Genomic DNA, 17,091 nt, shown 5'->3' on the forward strand with positions numbered 1-17,091 from the left:
AACAATCTAATAATTAATTTACATAAATATTTTTCAAAAATATTTCACCATTTAATTAGACCAGTGAACGACTATATAAGTTCAGACAATTAAAATTCTAAAAAAACATTAAGTGCCACAACTCAAAAAGCAAAATATAATTGAAAATGATAAAAAATATATTTGTAGGTCTAATTAATACCTGAAGATCATTTTGTTCTTTTTGAAAAATTTTAATTTTTTTTGAGATATGGCTAAAATTAATTTTAAAATATAGTAAGATTAAGTAAATTTTTCAATAATTTTTTTATGTTTTTTTTTTCTTAACTTTTTTTTTTACTGTTAACTTTATTACTTAGATCTACAACCCTTTTGTTTTAAATAAAAATTATTTTTTGAGATATGGTCTTTAAAATATTTAACAAGAATTTGAATTGTCATCTAACCCAACTAGACACCTTTTAGTGTATGGTTGAGAAACTATCTAGTTGTTGAGCCAGATTAACCAAAAAAATCATTAGCAGGCCATGTATTTTTAATGTAATGGAATGCATCTTTCATTTACTCTTTTGCTGTTTAAATGTTGAGAATTTGAATGTTGAATGTTGAAAATCAGTCAACCAGAACACAGGTATCTCAGCCAATGTTATCATTATTGTTAGATAAAGTTGTTGTATAAGACCTAGAGACTGAAATTTAGTAAAAACGTTATTTGTAAAAACCTTGAGACCATTATTATTAAAAAATGCATGCAATTTTTTTGTACATTTTATGGTTCAAGTATAAGAAGTATTATTTAATCAATCTTTAATTGTTTTAGAGCTTTTTAAATATTTTATAGTTGTCACATTAATTATAGTTTTAAAAGTATTGTTTACTTAAACTTAAATTATACTTAAATTCTATTTTCATTTGGTTTATAAAAGTGACTTATGTTTCTTAAGTAGATTTTTTATAACAGTGTTTTGTGGTTCTTTATATAAAAGATACATTGTTGAATATGTCTTGTCTGATTTATATAAATTAGTCTCAAATAGAAGCTAGTATCTATAAAATAGTAATCGAATAAGGTAGGATTTAATTATGATGAGTAGTACCAATAATTCAAAACTACTAACATCAGTATCTTACACTTATAAAAATTTGTACAAAATTCAAAAAAATTGAAGAATATTTCTTTATTATCTTATTGTGAACGAATTAAAAACTAGCTAGATAAATTCAGAAAAATTGCTCTAACATTCAGTGAGCAAAAACAACAATAATGTTCAGCAAAGTTTACTGCAGTTTAACTGATAATAAAGCAGATGATTTGTTAAAAATAAAAACATAAAGTCCAAAATCTATATTCCAATAAATATAAAACACATGACAGGGTTGCCACTCTTTCACACAAAAAAAACTGTCCTGAGTCATCCTGAGTTTATTCAAAAATAGTATATATCAAGTTCTTTAACAAAATTGGTTTCAAATAACAAAAAACTGAAACTATATCTCTTTTAAATCTAGAAAAAAAATGGCTTGAGATTTTCAGAAATTTTAAAACTATCCTGAGTTTTTATAAAAAACAAAACTATCCTGATTTATTTTGATTTTTAAAAACAAAATCAAAACATCCTTAAGTGTCTGGCAGCTAATGAATACAGGTCAACAATTAATTAACTAGCTATACTAATAAATAGTAAACATATTTACAACAATTAATAGACTTCAAGCAAAAAAAAAATGAGTGTTACTAACAATAATGTAAAAATACTTTTGAATTAGACATCATTGCAAAATAAAATTAAAACTATAGTTTGTGCAACAATTATTGTATTAAATTAAAGTGAGGGTATACAATAAAAACAAATCAAACAACAAAATTAAACATTATTATTAAAACAAGTTTAAAAACAAAACAATTTGAAATAAGGGCATATAGTTGCCAGTTCAGTTCTTAAACTTAAGGAATTTTCTCTGTTAGTCTTGGCAATAAGTCATTCTTTCCATATTACATATGTTGCACATACTTGATTTTATTAGTGAATTGTTTATTGAACGACAAAAAATAATCAAAAAGTTTGGTCCAAGGACCTGGTGCTTAAAAAACCTTTTGGTTGTCAAGTCATACACCAGAACAGTTTAACATCATGACCAGGACAAAGTGCATTGCACAGCGTTGTAAAAATGGTAGACCAGGAGAAAATGTTGCAACTTAGTTTTTTCTTGTTTACTTATGCAGATAAAGTTGTTAGTGGCCATTTATTTGAGTTGAGGTTGTGCTTTATATCTTATCTTGAAAGACATGCCTGTGAACCTGTTTCTCTTTAGTTATATTTTTGAGGGAAATAGTTGATTTGTGTACTCCTTTAAGCAGGCATTGGATGTTAAAGGGGCGTTAGTAGCTGTTTCTACAGCTATAAAGTTTATCTGTGGATCAAGTTTAATTTAGCATTTTATCAATTGTCCTACATTAGAAATTTTAATAAAACATAATCTTTCTATAATAAACGCTGTAAATTTTGGGCATAAATTAATCTACAAACTAATCTTTATACTTTTACACAACTTTATAATAGGACCTAAAAGAGTATCATTCAGTATTATAACAAAGGTTGTAAAACTATATCATTAATTGCAGAAAATACTAATATATACTTTTAAATAAGGGGAATACCGAAAGAAAGTTTTGCTTATAAAGCAAGTCTGTAAGTGTTTATTTAGTCAAGGAAAACATCGGGAAAGTCATTAAAGCTAAAGTCTAAGGTTTTATGTGCCATCAAACAAGCTCTAGTTAATATAATACGTTTATCTGTGCCACTGACTTAAGATTACTAATTAGAAATAAACCCGGGTTTCCGAGAGCTTGTGGTCTGATGATCCAAGTGGTATGATCAAAACTTTACGTTAATTTAAACATTTAGACTTACAATTCTGTTTTTTTTTGCACACAAAAAAGAAAAAATCAACAATAGTTTAGTATCATCTAGCTTTACGCAAAATCGCAGTACGCAAAAAAAAAGTACAAAATCGCAACGCAGTACGTATCGGCTTGTAACTAAAAACCTACAAAAACCTGAACGGGTTACAAATGCACGAAGTGTAACTTTTGCACAAGCTCTAACTGTTCTAATTAAAAACTTTTATAAATAAAAACATTTTTTAAATGTTGTTTTCTAATTAAAAATAGTTTGCTTTATACTCCTATTAAGGACTACACCGGTTCTGTGTTGCATCGGATGCTGTTATTATTGATCCTGTGGCAAATTCTTAGTTTATTAAACATTAAACATAAATGTATTTTTAAGTTTAAGTACTATATTCTGTTGAGAATTTATAATTTTACAACTGTTTTTTCGTTTGTAACATTATTCTTCTTTACACTTGCCACATTTTACCGAAAAACTGCAATTAAACAAAACCTGCGAAACTTATGTGCAGTCTATTTATTGTTTATTGAAAAAAAAAAAACACTAAAAAATTTCCTAAGACCTTGGATACGAAAAAACCTTTCGGGTATTGGGTCTTCCACCACATGGACACCTTCTAATGTCTTGCCCATAACAGTTGCTTGTTGGCTTAGCATTAACTTAGATGATCTTGCAATAGTGCCGTGTTCGAATATGGATTAGAGCAGTCAATTAATATTTCATTTTATTTTTTCAAAAAATATAAACACTACGCAATACTTTTGTTAAATTATTTACGAAAAAAAACAGGGTTGCAGTTTTGTTAGCTTTTATAATATCTTAATAGCACAATAAAAGTTCATCAGCTTTTACTTAAACTTATTTTTTTTTTATTAAGAGTGTGACTCACAAATTTAGTTAACTAGAAACTAAAACAAAGCTTTTTTAATTTTTATTCATTACTCTGTTTATATATTGTAAATTATAAAATTATTATTTTCGCAAGTAAGGTAAAATAAGCTTTATAACAGAGTTTATAAAAGGTTTTTTTGAATCTACTCTCCTTACTCTAAATAACGAACACTTTGTTTATCATTTGGCTTTTTAAACTGGACTAAAGTAGTTCATAAGCACTTTAGCAAATTTTATTTTATAAACAAAATTTTGTTTATGAAAATAAATGTTTTATGAATTTTAAGGTCTGAGATTACTTGTGTCTAAGTACTTGAGAAAATCATTGTTTAAAAGTACAAAAAAGGCAGATATATATAGAATAATATAAAAAGAAAAAGGTTTTCCTATAACCATATAGAATCTTTTAAAATAATTTAAAATAAATTAGAAAATACAATAACTATATAAAAAAAAAGTTTTAAAAATTCAAAGGTCTAACATTTATATCAGTATTTCCTAGAATATACTGTATACAGCTGCAAATTATTTTGACAGCATTAACATCTTAGATTAGTTTTTTTTTTTTTTTTGAGAGTTTTAAATTATTACTTTCTTTAAACTTATAAATTCATATTATCTTTAAAAAGACCATTGTATTTATATGTCCTGGACAAAACCTTAAAAGGTATACCTGGTGTGTGACTTCGATAACCGAAAGGTTCTTCGTTCACCAGGTCCCAGGACCAAATATTTTTAGTGTCTTTTTTTTTCAATTTTTAACGAGGATTAGTAAAAAATAAGTTTTGATCTTTTCCAAAAATCTAAATAAAAAATAATGCTTTTAATTTTTAAATACACGGTAAACATATTAATATGTGTATTATAACAAAAATCCCCATTAATATATTTTAATTATACTATAAAAAACTAAACGGTTTAAAAGAAAAATTAACATGATCACATTTATGACCAAACACCTTACTTAGCAGTTCTTTTTAAGGACTTAAAAAGATTGTTATGTGTATTTTACATGAAGTTCTTGTTATAATAAAAGTGTTCGAATTTTACTAGTGTTTATAAGCAAACAAAATAAAGAAATTAAAATAATAGTCTTTCTTTAACTAATTATTCCATATCATAGCTTTTTAAATGACGTAGTAGAATATGATAAAATAATATGTTAAACAATCATAAAACATTTTAGTATTTTTCTCTTAGCATAATTTATTAAACTGAAAAACTTTATTTTCAAAAAAATTTAAATGTATCTATTAAATTAAAAGAATACTTTACCGATTATAGTTTTATGTCATATCAGCCAATCGATTAAAGTTTAAATATTATTTTTTTTTACTTTACTCAGTAAATCTCATTCTTAATATTTTATAAACAACTTTTGTGGAATATTTTAAACAACTTATAAAAAAATAAGACTTTTTATATAGGTAAAAAATTACAACAAATTTTATTTAGGCTGTTATTATTTTAGAATATTCTAGAAATGGGTTCAACTATTTCTTTTAAAATAGTTCTTTATAAATAAATTTTGTAGAAAATTAATGTTTTTAAATAAACATTAGCTTAAAAATTTACCTACTAAAAATAAAAAAATTCTGAATGAATATATGTGTAATAACGATATAATTTTTAAAACTTTTTTTAAGCTTATACATAATAGTAAAAATTTATAGTATTCAAATTATATTATGATTATCTAAAATAGTTTCTTTTTTATTAGATATTTAATGTTGAAATAGAAACTCTTTTAATTTAAGTTAAACATTTTATCAAGATAACCAAAAACTTTCTCCCATTATCACCCAAAAATGGACTGCTCAAATAACATTCTAGTGATTTGTTAATATTAACCAAAAATAGGATGGCACTGTAAAGGAAAAATCGATTTCTTTCTCAAGAAAACGACACAAACTTTTAGAAGCTCCTTGATTAGTGAAAAAATTGAGAAATATTTGCGTTTAATTTGTATTTATCTAATAGACAAAACTCTAAATAAATATTTTAAATACTTTTGTATAAATTTACAAACAAATTATGAAAGTTATTGTAAGGACAAAATTGGACCAATGTGAAAAGGCGTATAAAATTAAATTTCCAATTTCCGGTAACTTTTAAAAACATCGACTAAAAAAGTTTTTTAATGCCGTGAACTGAAATTCAGTAACAAATAAGAAGCTTTTTTTTATGCTAATTCTTATATGATTTAGCCATGCCGAAAAAATGTTCCGCGATACTACAAAACTCATTTTTGAGGGGCACCAGCTGCACAGTAAAATTTAGCAAGATGTAATTGCGAACCAGTCTGTTAATCTTTAAACCGTTACTTGTGCATTTTTGATACTAAAATTTTTATTTGTTGGCAATAGATGAAATTAAAACCAAACAACAACAAAAAAACATAAACTTCAAGTAAACTTTTTAAATGAATTAACTAATAACAACCGTATCTCAAAAAGGTTCTTACACTTTTAATTTGTTAGTAAAAACATTATTTTCTACAGAGTAGTTGAAACTAATTAAAAATTTATTTTAGTTACTATGGACTTACGTGACTTTTCTAATTTATTGTTTAATGTTCGCAATTAAGTTTGACAACTATAAAAAACATTTTAATCTAAATTGATAACGATTAAAACCAAATTCCTATTTTATTGTATCTATAATGATTGACTTCACTCATACAAACCAAAGTATCAATAAAATTTTGTTATTAGTTTTTTGTAAAAAAGTAGTTCATAATATTTTTATACAAAACTTAGATTTAAAAAATCAGTTAAAAGTTTTTATAAAACAAAGTCATTAACTATTTTAAAATATTAACTTTTTTTTCGGAATTAAGATTAATTAGTTTAGATTTTGTACACTTATAAAATGAATCTAATTGTTTTCTTAAACTTAGTTTTAGTTTAAAAAAAGCTCTAGAACAAAATTTACATAACTTGATTACAAACAAAGTTTTTAACAGTCTAAATTTGTAAAAAATAATTTTTTATTAGTCAGTTTTACTGTGGTAACTGTTGACCATTTTTTAAATCAATAGAATTTCAGCATTAAAACTTTGTTGAAAATAAACTAACAAAATAGAAACAATACACAATAAATTTAAAGCAACTGTAACAAAAACTGAAATGAACTTGAAAGCAACAATCACAGCCGGAAAAATAACAACAATATAAGGTTTAAAAAAAGTTGTAATGTCTGGTAGTTTTGTTAATGAATTTGAAAAGATCAAACTAAGTTCGGAGTTTAATTCGAAAAATTGTTTGAAATTTTGAATTACTTCATTTGCATTGTTTTTTACAATCATATCGATATCAATTTGGTCTAATAAATACTTCATTACCGTGTCTAAGTTGAATGTAAGATAAACCATCCAGACCGAACATAGGAATACCATCAGTTCAGTTAGACTTATCAAAACCAAAAAAGGTGCTGTCATTTGTGTATATTTGTACTCCGGCTGGTAAAATATGTAAATGTAATGTATGGACATGAAACACCCAGAGGTGCAAGCTGCAACGATCACAAACCAAATCAGCCACATGCAACCTTTGTAGTCGAAGCTGTCAAAACTTTTATTTACCATGAGAATAGATAAACATATAAAGATTGCTGCTATTGTGGAATACAAAACTGCTAGAAAAAACATAGTCACTACGCTCCAAATTCTACCTTTCTGCGTTTTCAACCAACTTTTAATGGTCATTTTGTTACATTTAAGCATTTAAATAAATATTTTAGCTTGAAATAATCTGTAAAATTAAAACTTTTTTAATTTTAAATGTTTTGTTTTTAGTATAAGTACTCAAAAATGTCTTTTTTTACATTTTAAAATGTTTCTATATTAATTTTACTTGAGTAAACACTTCAATTTATAAAAACTTAGCTTTGCTACAGTGAATTTAATTGTTTGAATCGTTGAAGTAAAAATAAATAAAATGACATAAAGTGAAAAAAACCGTTTAATTTAAAGTTTAAAAAATTTTTTGAGTTAGAGTTTGACCTTGTTTGTTTCTAAACATTAACTAAACTTTGATTTTCTATTATAATACATTAAGTTAGATTATATATAATGTATGATAAAAACTAACTCAACAATACTTTGAATTCAAGAATCTTAAATGACAAGTAAAAAAAAAGGTTTTATAATTAATTAATAATAACTAAGTTCAGATTTAGCATACTTTTGTAATGATTTGTTTTGTAATGATTAAAAAAAAAAAATTCATCACTAAAACTGTAAATCTTTTTTTTCTTTTTTTGTAAATTTAATTTATGGTTTATAATTAAATTTTACACTTACTGTGCAGTGGCGTAAATTATAACTTAAAATTACTTAAATAAATAATTGCTTCAAAAGAAAGAAGTGGAATAATTTAGTTTATAAAATATTATTAGTTTTCACGCCTTTGAATAACTTTTTTATAAAGTTTTTATTTTCTAGTAAATAGTTTAGTGAATAATCTGAATGAATGGTAAAATTCAAATAAAATTTAAAAAATACCTTAACATTACTTAAAAGAAATACTTTCAATTTTTATAATTGTTTTAAGAACAACAAAAGTATAATAAAAAATAATTAAGTTTTTAGCAGTAACAAGTTATAATGCTTTTTGTATTACAAAAGTTTTAGTAATAATGTTTCTTAACTCTTTTTATTAAGAAAAAACAATTAAAACTGCACTATAGTATTTGATTTTAGCTGTAGTATAATCACTTTTTAAATAAAGTGTTCTTAACATATTTTAAACTGGTCATAGTTGTAATTTATTAGATTGTTTTGTTGTAATCAAAGTATTTCGTTGAAGAAATATATTTACAAAATATTAAAAACTAAACTCACTTTCTTTTCAATTAGTTCAATCACTTTATTATTTTTTTAGGATACAAATTAAATTTACTTTAATCCTCTCTGGTAAGATTTTGAACTAAATTTAGAAGATTCAATATCTTTAATTCAAGGAGAAGTCTATATAAACCAAAACTATTATGACGTAATTGATAAAAAAAAATTATGGAAATTTAACAGACTTTATTAGAAAAACGTACGTTTATAGTTTAGGTAAGCAAATAGAACTTATAACTTTTTGTAAAGTGTATATTCAGTGTTAACGAAACAAATTTTTAACAAGTATGGTTTGTAATGGTGTCATATACATTTAACTTACAGCAGTTTTTTAACTCAAAATGTAGTGATCAATAATAATTTATAATCTTCTATTAGTAATCATTATTAAAAGACATAAAATTGATTGAATTTTTTAATATTAAGCGTTTTATTAATATTAAAATTAAAAAATTAATATTAAATTAGTCGCGTTTAGAAATGTTCAGGTTTTTCGCAACAGTAGAATTGCAATATGTTCTGAAAATAAATAAAAGTTGCTTCAGTAAAAATCTTCATGAAATTGTCTATTCAAAAAAACAAATAGCTTTTATTTTAAACAAAGTATCTTCAACTATTTTTTGTTTACTACGAATAAATTAAAATGTGATTATAGTAGTAACCTAGTAAAAATAAAAGCCATACTGTTTGTTAACATTAAAACCTCAACAACTGGTATAATGACTCCTAAAATTTGTTCGAATTCAATTATAATAAAGCTATTATTACAATCGAAAGTAAGTTATACAGTTTTAATTTAACATAAATTTGATAAAACAGCTGTCGGTAGAAATATTCTTTTAAGTTAAACATTAGAAGTAAAATAAAACGCAGCAAAATACCAAATTATTCAAACTATTTTAATTAGTGAAGTGTTTGATAATAATTTTAACTTGAAATATCTTTTGTTTAAGAAAAGAAAACTTAAAAAAACACTTATTTAAATTTGACATCGTCATTTTTTAGACAGTTTTTTTTTATTCAAGTTTACTGTTTAATGCTAAGTAGAATTAAAAAGAACTTTATCTTATAGTCCAAAGATTTATAAGCTTTTAAATTCATAAAGTTGAACTATGCTATTAACTCTTCATAAGTTAAAGAATACTATATTACAAAACTAATAATTTATGGTAGCTTGCTTTTAAAAGTTCATAAAAATATTTTTTTTTTATAGTTTTTAATAAATACAGACTCAAAAATTACCTATTTAAAACTAACTACACTAGTTTTAACGTGTATTTTGTCAAACATGCACTACTTTTTAAGTATTTAAAAGTATGCGTTTAATATTAAAGTTGACAATAAACTCAAAATTAATGTTTTTAAAACTAAATGGAGAAAATTTTACTGTTTGTGTAGTATACTGTTTTGATTTTTTAAATAACAAATACTGTTATAACTTTACATATAGTTGTTTATAGACAATAGCTACTTCAAATAACATTTAAACAGTTAGTAAAGCTGCACGAAAACTCGTAACCTTTCAAATTTTCCAGCTAAGAAGAAAAAAACTAAATAAACACTCACCTCACTAAAAAAACATATTTTCTCACCAAAAATATAATTTAAAGATTAGTAGCAATTTCAATTATTTAACTATTTTATATTACTTATAACAAACAGCTTTATAAAAAAACGTTAAAATATTGTTTTGAAACTTTTCATCGTCTTTATTGTTATTGAGTTAAACAAACAAAAAACAATAGTAGGTTAAAAATGTGCTTCCTATAATTGTTAATAGTGACAAACAAATTACTTCAATTTTTTTTTAAGACAAAATGTTTTTTTTGTATAAGTGGTATAGTGAAACAGTTCTACCATAACAAAATATATTTCAAACATTAAAACTCATAAATTTTTTTTTTCGAAAAAGAGAAGAAAAAGTTAAAAGCATTTCCTGAATGAGCACATATAATAAGTAACTATTCATACATTCTAAATGCAAAACAATTTAAGTAAGGACATTTACAATTTTTTTAAAGCTTATTTTAATCAGATCTATATCAGCTAACTCTAAAACTTATGGAAATTTATATAAAATAACAACTGTAAAATATAAAATACTTAAAACCAGTTTTACTTAAAACTTAAAAAAAATTAAGGTTTCTAAAGTTGTTTAAAAAAAGTTAATTTATATTTTTTAAAAAATATAAGATGAAATAGATACCTTTTAAATAACACACAAAATTTCATTCAGTTTTTTTATTTATTGTTTTATTAAACCTACTGTTTTCTGTAAAACAACTATAATTCAGGTTTAAAATTTGTTGAATAACAATCTTGTTTCTACTTCTAAAATCACAAACCAAACTTTCTGTGAATTTGTTTAGTTAATCTAGTCATCAAAATTGCAAAGTTAATAAACTAAACTAAAATAATATTTAATACTTTTTTTTTTTAAGTATATCGATTAGTTTAAACTTTAAGTTTAAATTTTATACTTTATGTACTATTTTAAGCAATTGTTAGTGTCTAATGAGTAAATTACCAAGCATTTTAAAATATATACACTGTTAAAAATTAGTTACCAAAATGTTTATTTTCGCTCTATGTTAATATTATAAAATTCTTATTATAAACTTAACGAAGGTACAGTGCCCTGCAGAGATATTTATTAAATGTTGTTTGTTCATATGCTAAATTGCTATTGAGCTGACAATGTTTAATCGTCAGGTTCTTCAGACCTCAGGTGCAACAATTAAATAATATCGAAGCACAAGAGTTTAAGCCATAATAAAATTAATCAATATATATGCCTAATCACTTAATAATGTTTAACCATAAAGTTTATAAAAAAGTAAGACATTAATCATAAATTGTTCAGTAAACTACAAATAACCTAATTACATAGATCGTCTTAAAATCTCTTTAAACATTAAATTGTTAAAACATTTTTTAAAACATACAAGTAACATATGTTTATACCTATAAAATTTATAAACTAAATATTAACTAAAAACACACGCAAAAACATAATTATAAATAAAAGTTAAAAGAGCGTTGCTCAAAAACAAATCAAACGTAAATAAGCCAAGTAAGCATACAAATGCACGTCCATTTCTAATACTCAGTGCTCTTTCTGATTTATAAATGTCCCTTTGGTAGAAATTAAAGTAACAATCATCCCTATTTATCAGAATCGCCCCTTTACTTGTTAAATACTCACTTACATTTTTGCCGCCGTAGCCCCCTGACAGTCAAAACCGTCACTAACAGGGAAATTGTCCCCTTTGGAAACCGTGATCTAGTCAAATGAACACAATATTTTAATATTAAAAGAATAATCATGCTTAACCAAAATATCAGTTTATTTTAAAAAAAGATCACATCTACTCATATAAATTTGATTATTTTAATTTTTACCTAGTTAAGTTTAAACAAACTATTAGTTTAAGCAGTGTAGATTTTCAAAATAATCAAATTACTAGTAAAAGTTAACTAAAAGCTTTTAAAGTTTAAACACAAAAGAATAAAGTTATGTATATTCAAATTAAAAAAGTACAGTAATTTAAAACAATTCAGGATTTGTAGATTGTACAATGTACATTTAAAAGACGTAAACTAAATAAAAACTATTTTAAAACAGACTTCAGTCATAGAGCAAAACACAAATGAATTTTAGATAGTAACTCTATTATAAAGTATTGCGGTTTGAAAAAAAAAAAAATTTATTTTCTACAATCTCCACTTAACTTTACTATTTTGTATCAAACCGAATTTCCATTTTGAAACTAACTTGATCTATATAGTTTTCTCAATATTTTACTTAAACTATAACAAAGCATAATAATAATACTAAATTAGTACAAAATGCTTAGAACATCACTAAATAAAAGGTATTTAACGTAACAATCAAGTTATACTAATTCATAGTTGTTGCCATAATTAATTTTTTGAAAATCCTTTACAATAAAGAGCGAAGGATCTGTTGGTTTATGTCTATTTTGCTAATATAACAAAAAAAAATCAAAAAAAATTCATAATTTATAAAACAAACATAAGATACAAACTTATTTATTTTTAAAATAATTTGCTTACAACAACTTTAAAAGGTTCTTTTGTGGTTGTTTAAGCCTAAAAGTTCATTTATTGTAATTTTTTTTATTAAACATGCTCAACTTACATTTTTTAACTAGTTTTCTAATTTATGTGATAAAAACCTCTACTTAGGACGTTTTAAAAGTTTTTTTGTATTTTTTTTTACCAAAAAATTTGTACTTTGTAAGATTATCTTTTTTATAACTGCTTACCAAACCATTTTAAATTTATTATTGTCATAGAAAATTATATTACCTATACAAACTGTTATAAAGTTTAATTGCCGAACGGATTATTGAACTATCTGAATTGTAAAATATCTTGTCGATAAGGATTGTAGCCTATAGGTAGAACTTTTTATGAAAATTTATTTTCTTTGTTAAATAAAATAATTGATTTTTTTTTTCATAAAACTTTGTTTAAGATATTTTTAAGGACGCTTTAATTGTGTTTTTGTTTCTGTTAAAAAGTTTATTTATTTTAAGTTTATTTACTATACCTGCTTAAACTACATTTTTATTATTTTTTGTAACTTTTGTGCTAAAAACTTCTACATAAGAGTTTTATAAGCGTTTTTATGTTTTTTGTTACTAAAAAGTATATTTATTAAAAATTTTTATAAAACTGTAAACTTAATATTAAAACTGTCTAATTTATGTACTAAAACAACATTTTAGAATTTTGGATACTATAACTTTGTTTTCGTGTCTATTAAACGTTAAAAGTACATTTATTCCCCACTTAAATTGCCTATAAAGCCATGCCTCGTCCAATTACTGATCTTAAATATATACAAAAGGGTTCTACTAAGGACGTTTAAACGGTTTTTCGTCTTTATTTTAACTGTAAGACTAATTATTGAAAACATTTATTTGAAACTTTTAAAACTATTACTTATAACTACTAAAAATGAGTTCTAGTTATTACGTTAAATTTTTTTTTGTTTTTATTTCAAACATAATTTTTTTTTTTGTTTTTCAAGTTGATCAAATTTTAACCTTTAAATCTATAAATTTGTTTTATTACGTTTAAACAATTTCTTTTTTGTTTTAAGAGAAAAAGTATATTCGTGTACCAGTTTTAATCATTTTTATATCTAAAAGTCTAAATTCTTTTCAATGTACAATTTATTATTATACTATAAGTAAGTAAATGCTACTTTTTATTAGTTTATATATAAAATAAAAACAATTAATAAGTTGATATATGTTAAAATATCCCTTTGTGTAAGAAATTAATTAAAAAAAAATTTTAATTTATGCTTTTATTAAAATTATTTTAAAATCGTGTAATTTTATTTTACGTTAAATGTACAAAAATTTTAAAAGTATTAGTTTAAAACTTTTAGATTACTGTTATAAGTTTTATTAAACAACAATCATTTTATCTTAATATTTAATTTATATATAAAATAGTTTTTGGATAGGTAAGGTTGATTTTTACATGTAATTTTTAAATAAAATAATATTTTATTAGATATTTTAACCTCAAAACAACATAACTAATTTGTACAAATAGTAAAAAATAGATAAAGTATAGTGTAAGAATACAGTAAAAACTACTTGAAAATATGCCTGTTTAAAACTGATATTTCAATTTGATTTATCCAACTTGCATTGGTTTCATCGCTATTTAACTATTTACGATAATAGACTTTCATATTAGATAACAGTAGGCTTTTTTAAACGTTGAACACTTTCTTGAAAAAAGCTATCTTTTGTGCTCAGTAGAGCGAAGGATCTGTTGGCTAAACGCCAAGCCACCCATATAAAGCTTGTATTACCAGCTATATTTGAATATATTTAGTATATACGCTGATGTTGTTACCACTTATTTACTAATCACTAACTTTATTATTAACTAATAAAAACAAAGTAGAACATATTTGTTTTTAGTTTATCTAAAGTAATTAAAACTTCAATTTATTTTTATAAGTTTTAATAACTTTCTAAAATATCTAAATAATTTGTTATAAGATGTAACGTTATAAGGCGTTAAATCCTGGAGATCCTGATAAGCTAAGCTTATCGGAATGTATATCACAGATGTTCTTGTGCTAAAACTTTATTTCAACTAACGGCGTTTCACTGCTCTCAAATAAATTTAAGAACGATACTCCGTAGATCTGTTCTTAAATTTATTTGAGAGCAGTGAAACGCCGTTAGTTGAAATAAAGTTTTAGCACAAGAACATCTGTAAATAATTTGTTATTATATTTAAGTTTTGTGTTTTTAAACAATAAAATTATTGTTAAAATATTTTTGTTATTAAGTTATATGCAAATTCAGTTCAAAATTTTTATCACTTTTAGTTTATTTACTTTTGTTATTCTTTATGGTTTTTAAAGTTTTTCGAACGACAATAAAGAAGTGCTCAAAATATTTGGTCCTTGAACCTGGGTCTGGTGCACGAAAAAACCTTTCGGTTATTGAGTCGCACACCACGAATACCTTTTAATGTCGTGTTCAGGACAGGTATATTTTGTAGTCCAATGACTTTAAATTTTTAGAAATAAAATACTAGACAATTAATGAATTAAAAATTAAAGACAGTACAATAAACAACATCATAGTTTTACCTAAAAATATTAGTCATGGTTTACTTATGAATGGAATAAAAAAGAAATTTATTTTACACGTTTTGATGTTTTATTTATTTGAGAAAGATTATTTTTTTAATGCTAGTGTAATATTTTTTTTACAAAATAACTTGGTGATCACTTTTTTAGGTACAAATTTCATATGAAAATAATCACAAATAATTTGCACTTTTATTTGAATTTAGTAAAAAAACTTTGTTATATACTTATTTACTACAACTGTTTATAACTAAGCTAAAAATTTAGTTTATGATATGATATGAACGTCACAATGAGTTTAAATATAGAATCTAAATAAATACTGTTCAAAAAGTTGATAAGATTAAGTAAACAAGACAAGACTTAAAAGCATAAGTAAGTAAAAAAAAAACTTGAAATGCTCATAAACATTTCATTGAAAGATAAACATGTTTAAAAATATATAAACGTAAAATATAGCGTTTTTTTGTTTATCGTCACAAACTAAGTTTCAATACTACATTTTATTAGACTAAGTAAAATTAAAAACTAAAAAAATTATTTAATCTAGTTAGTAATTAAAATTTCTAGATACAGTTTCAAAACTTTTTTGTATAATCTTAAAGAAAAGTTTGTTTTCAAAAAATAAAAAAAAGAACTAAAATACTCTAAACATTTTAAATTTCATGAACTATGAAAAAAAAATTTTTTATGTATATTGAAAAAAAAAAAATTCAGATAAGTTTATTTGATTTTTTAAAATGTTCAAAAAACCATCCCTGGTAATGTTAAAGAAGGTGTTGGTTTTAATGTTGAATAGATTTTAAAATGATATGAAATACAAATATTCAAAACAGATTACACTACTAAAATTTATTAAATAAATTAGTTCAATATTGTATTTTACTTATGAAGTAAAGTTAGAACTTAAATTTTTAAATTATATTTTTAATGATGAATAAGTTTTATATGGTTCTGCAACTATAATTAAATTTAGTTTTACATCTACCAAACAACATTTTGAAATAAAGTTGCTTCCACTTATCAAAACTTAGTAAAGGCAGGGTTGACACAAACTCAGGCAAGCTTAATGTTTCAGGGAAACTCATCCCAACTCAAGCTAGTTAAGAATTTTTCTTATATGTCAGACTAGTTTTCTTTTGTATATGTGTTGACCATGTGTTTCAATTTTGCAAAGTTAAATTCAGAGAGTTATCAAAGCTGTTATTACAGAGTTTCCAAAAAACCTGGAAGCTAGAAAATACCTTGAATTTGACAATTTAGGCTAAAAACCTGAAATTTGAGAATTTTGAATTGAGAAAACTGGAATTTTGAACAAAAATCACTAAAAAAACCTTGAATTTTAACAATTTTAGTATGATAAGTTGTAAAGTTTTGATTTTACACAAATAATCTATTAAATTGATAAAATATTTATGTCATCATCAAAAAGATTTTTTTATTAAAGAAAGCATTCAAAGAAGCTTTTCAATGTTTTTATAGTAACTACCAGAGTATCTTATCTTAAACTTAACTTTAAACTAAAAATAGACCCAAAATTATGTACTTTTGAAAACCTGGAGGAAATTCTAAAAACCTGGAGAAAAATCCTGTTTTTATGACCTCTATGTCATCAGACACAATTGGACAATTTAGGCACAACTAACCCAGAACTTGATAAATTCTAAAAAAAATAAAAACGTTAAATTTTGAGCAAAAATCATTATCCTGGAAAAACTAGAATCTATGCTATCAAGCCTCACTTTTTTTTTATTACTTCAAAAATATTTTTTATCTTCAAATTAAGTTTTTTATTAAAATAGTTCTAA

Source organism: Thalia democratica, chromosome 1, assembly GCF_965202585.1.
Source record: "Thalia democratica chromosome 1, ktThaDemo2.hap1.1, whole genome shotgun sequence".
Taxonomy (NCBI): domain Eukaryota; kingdom Metazoa; phylum Chordata; class Thaliacea; order Salpida; family Salpidae; genus Thalia; species Thalia democratica.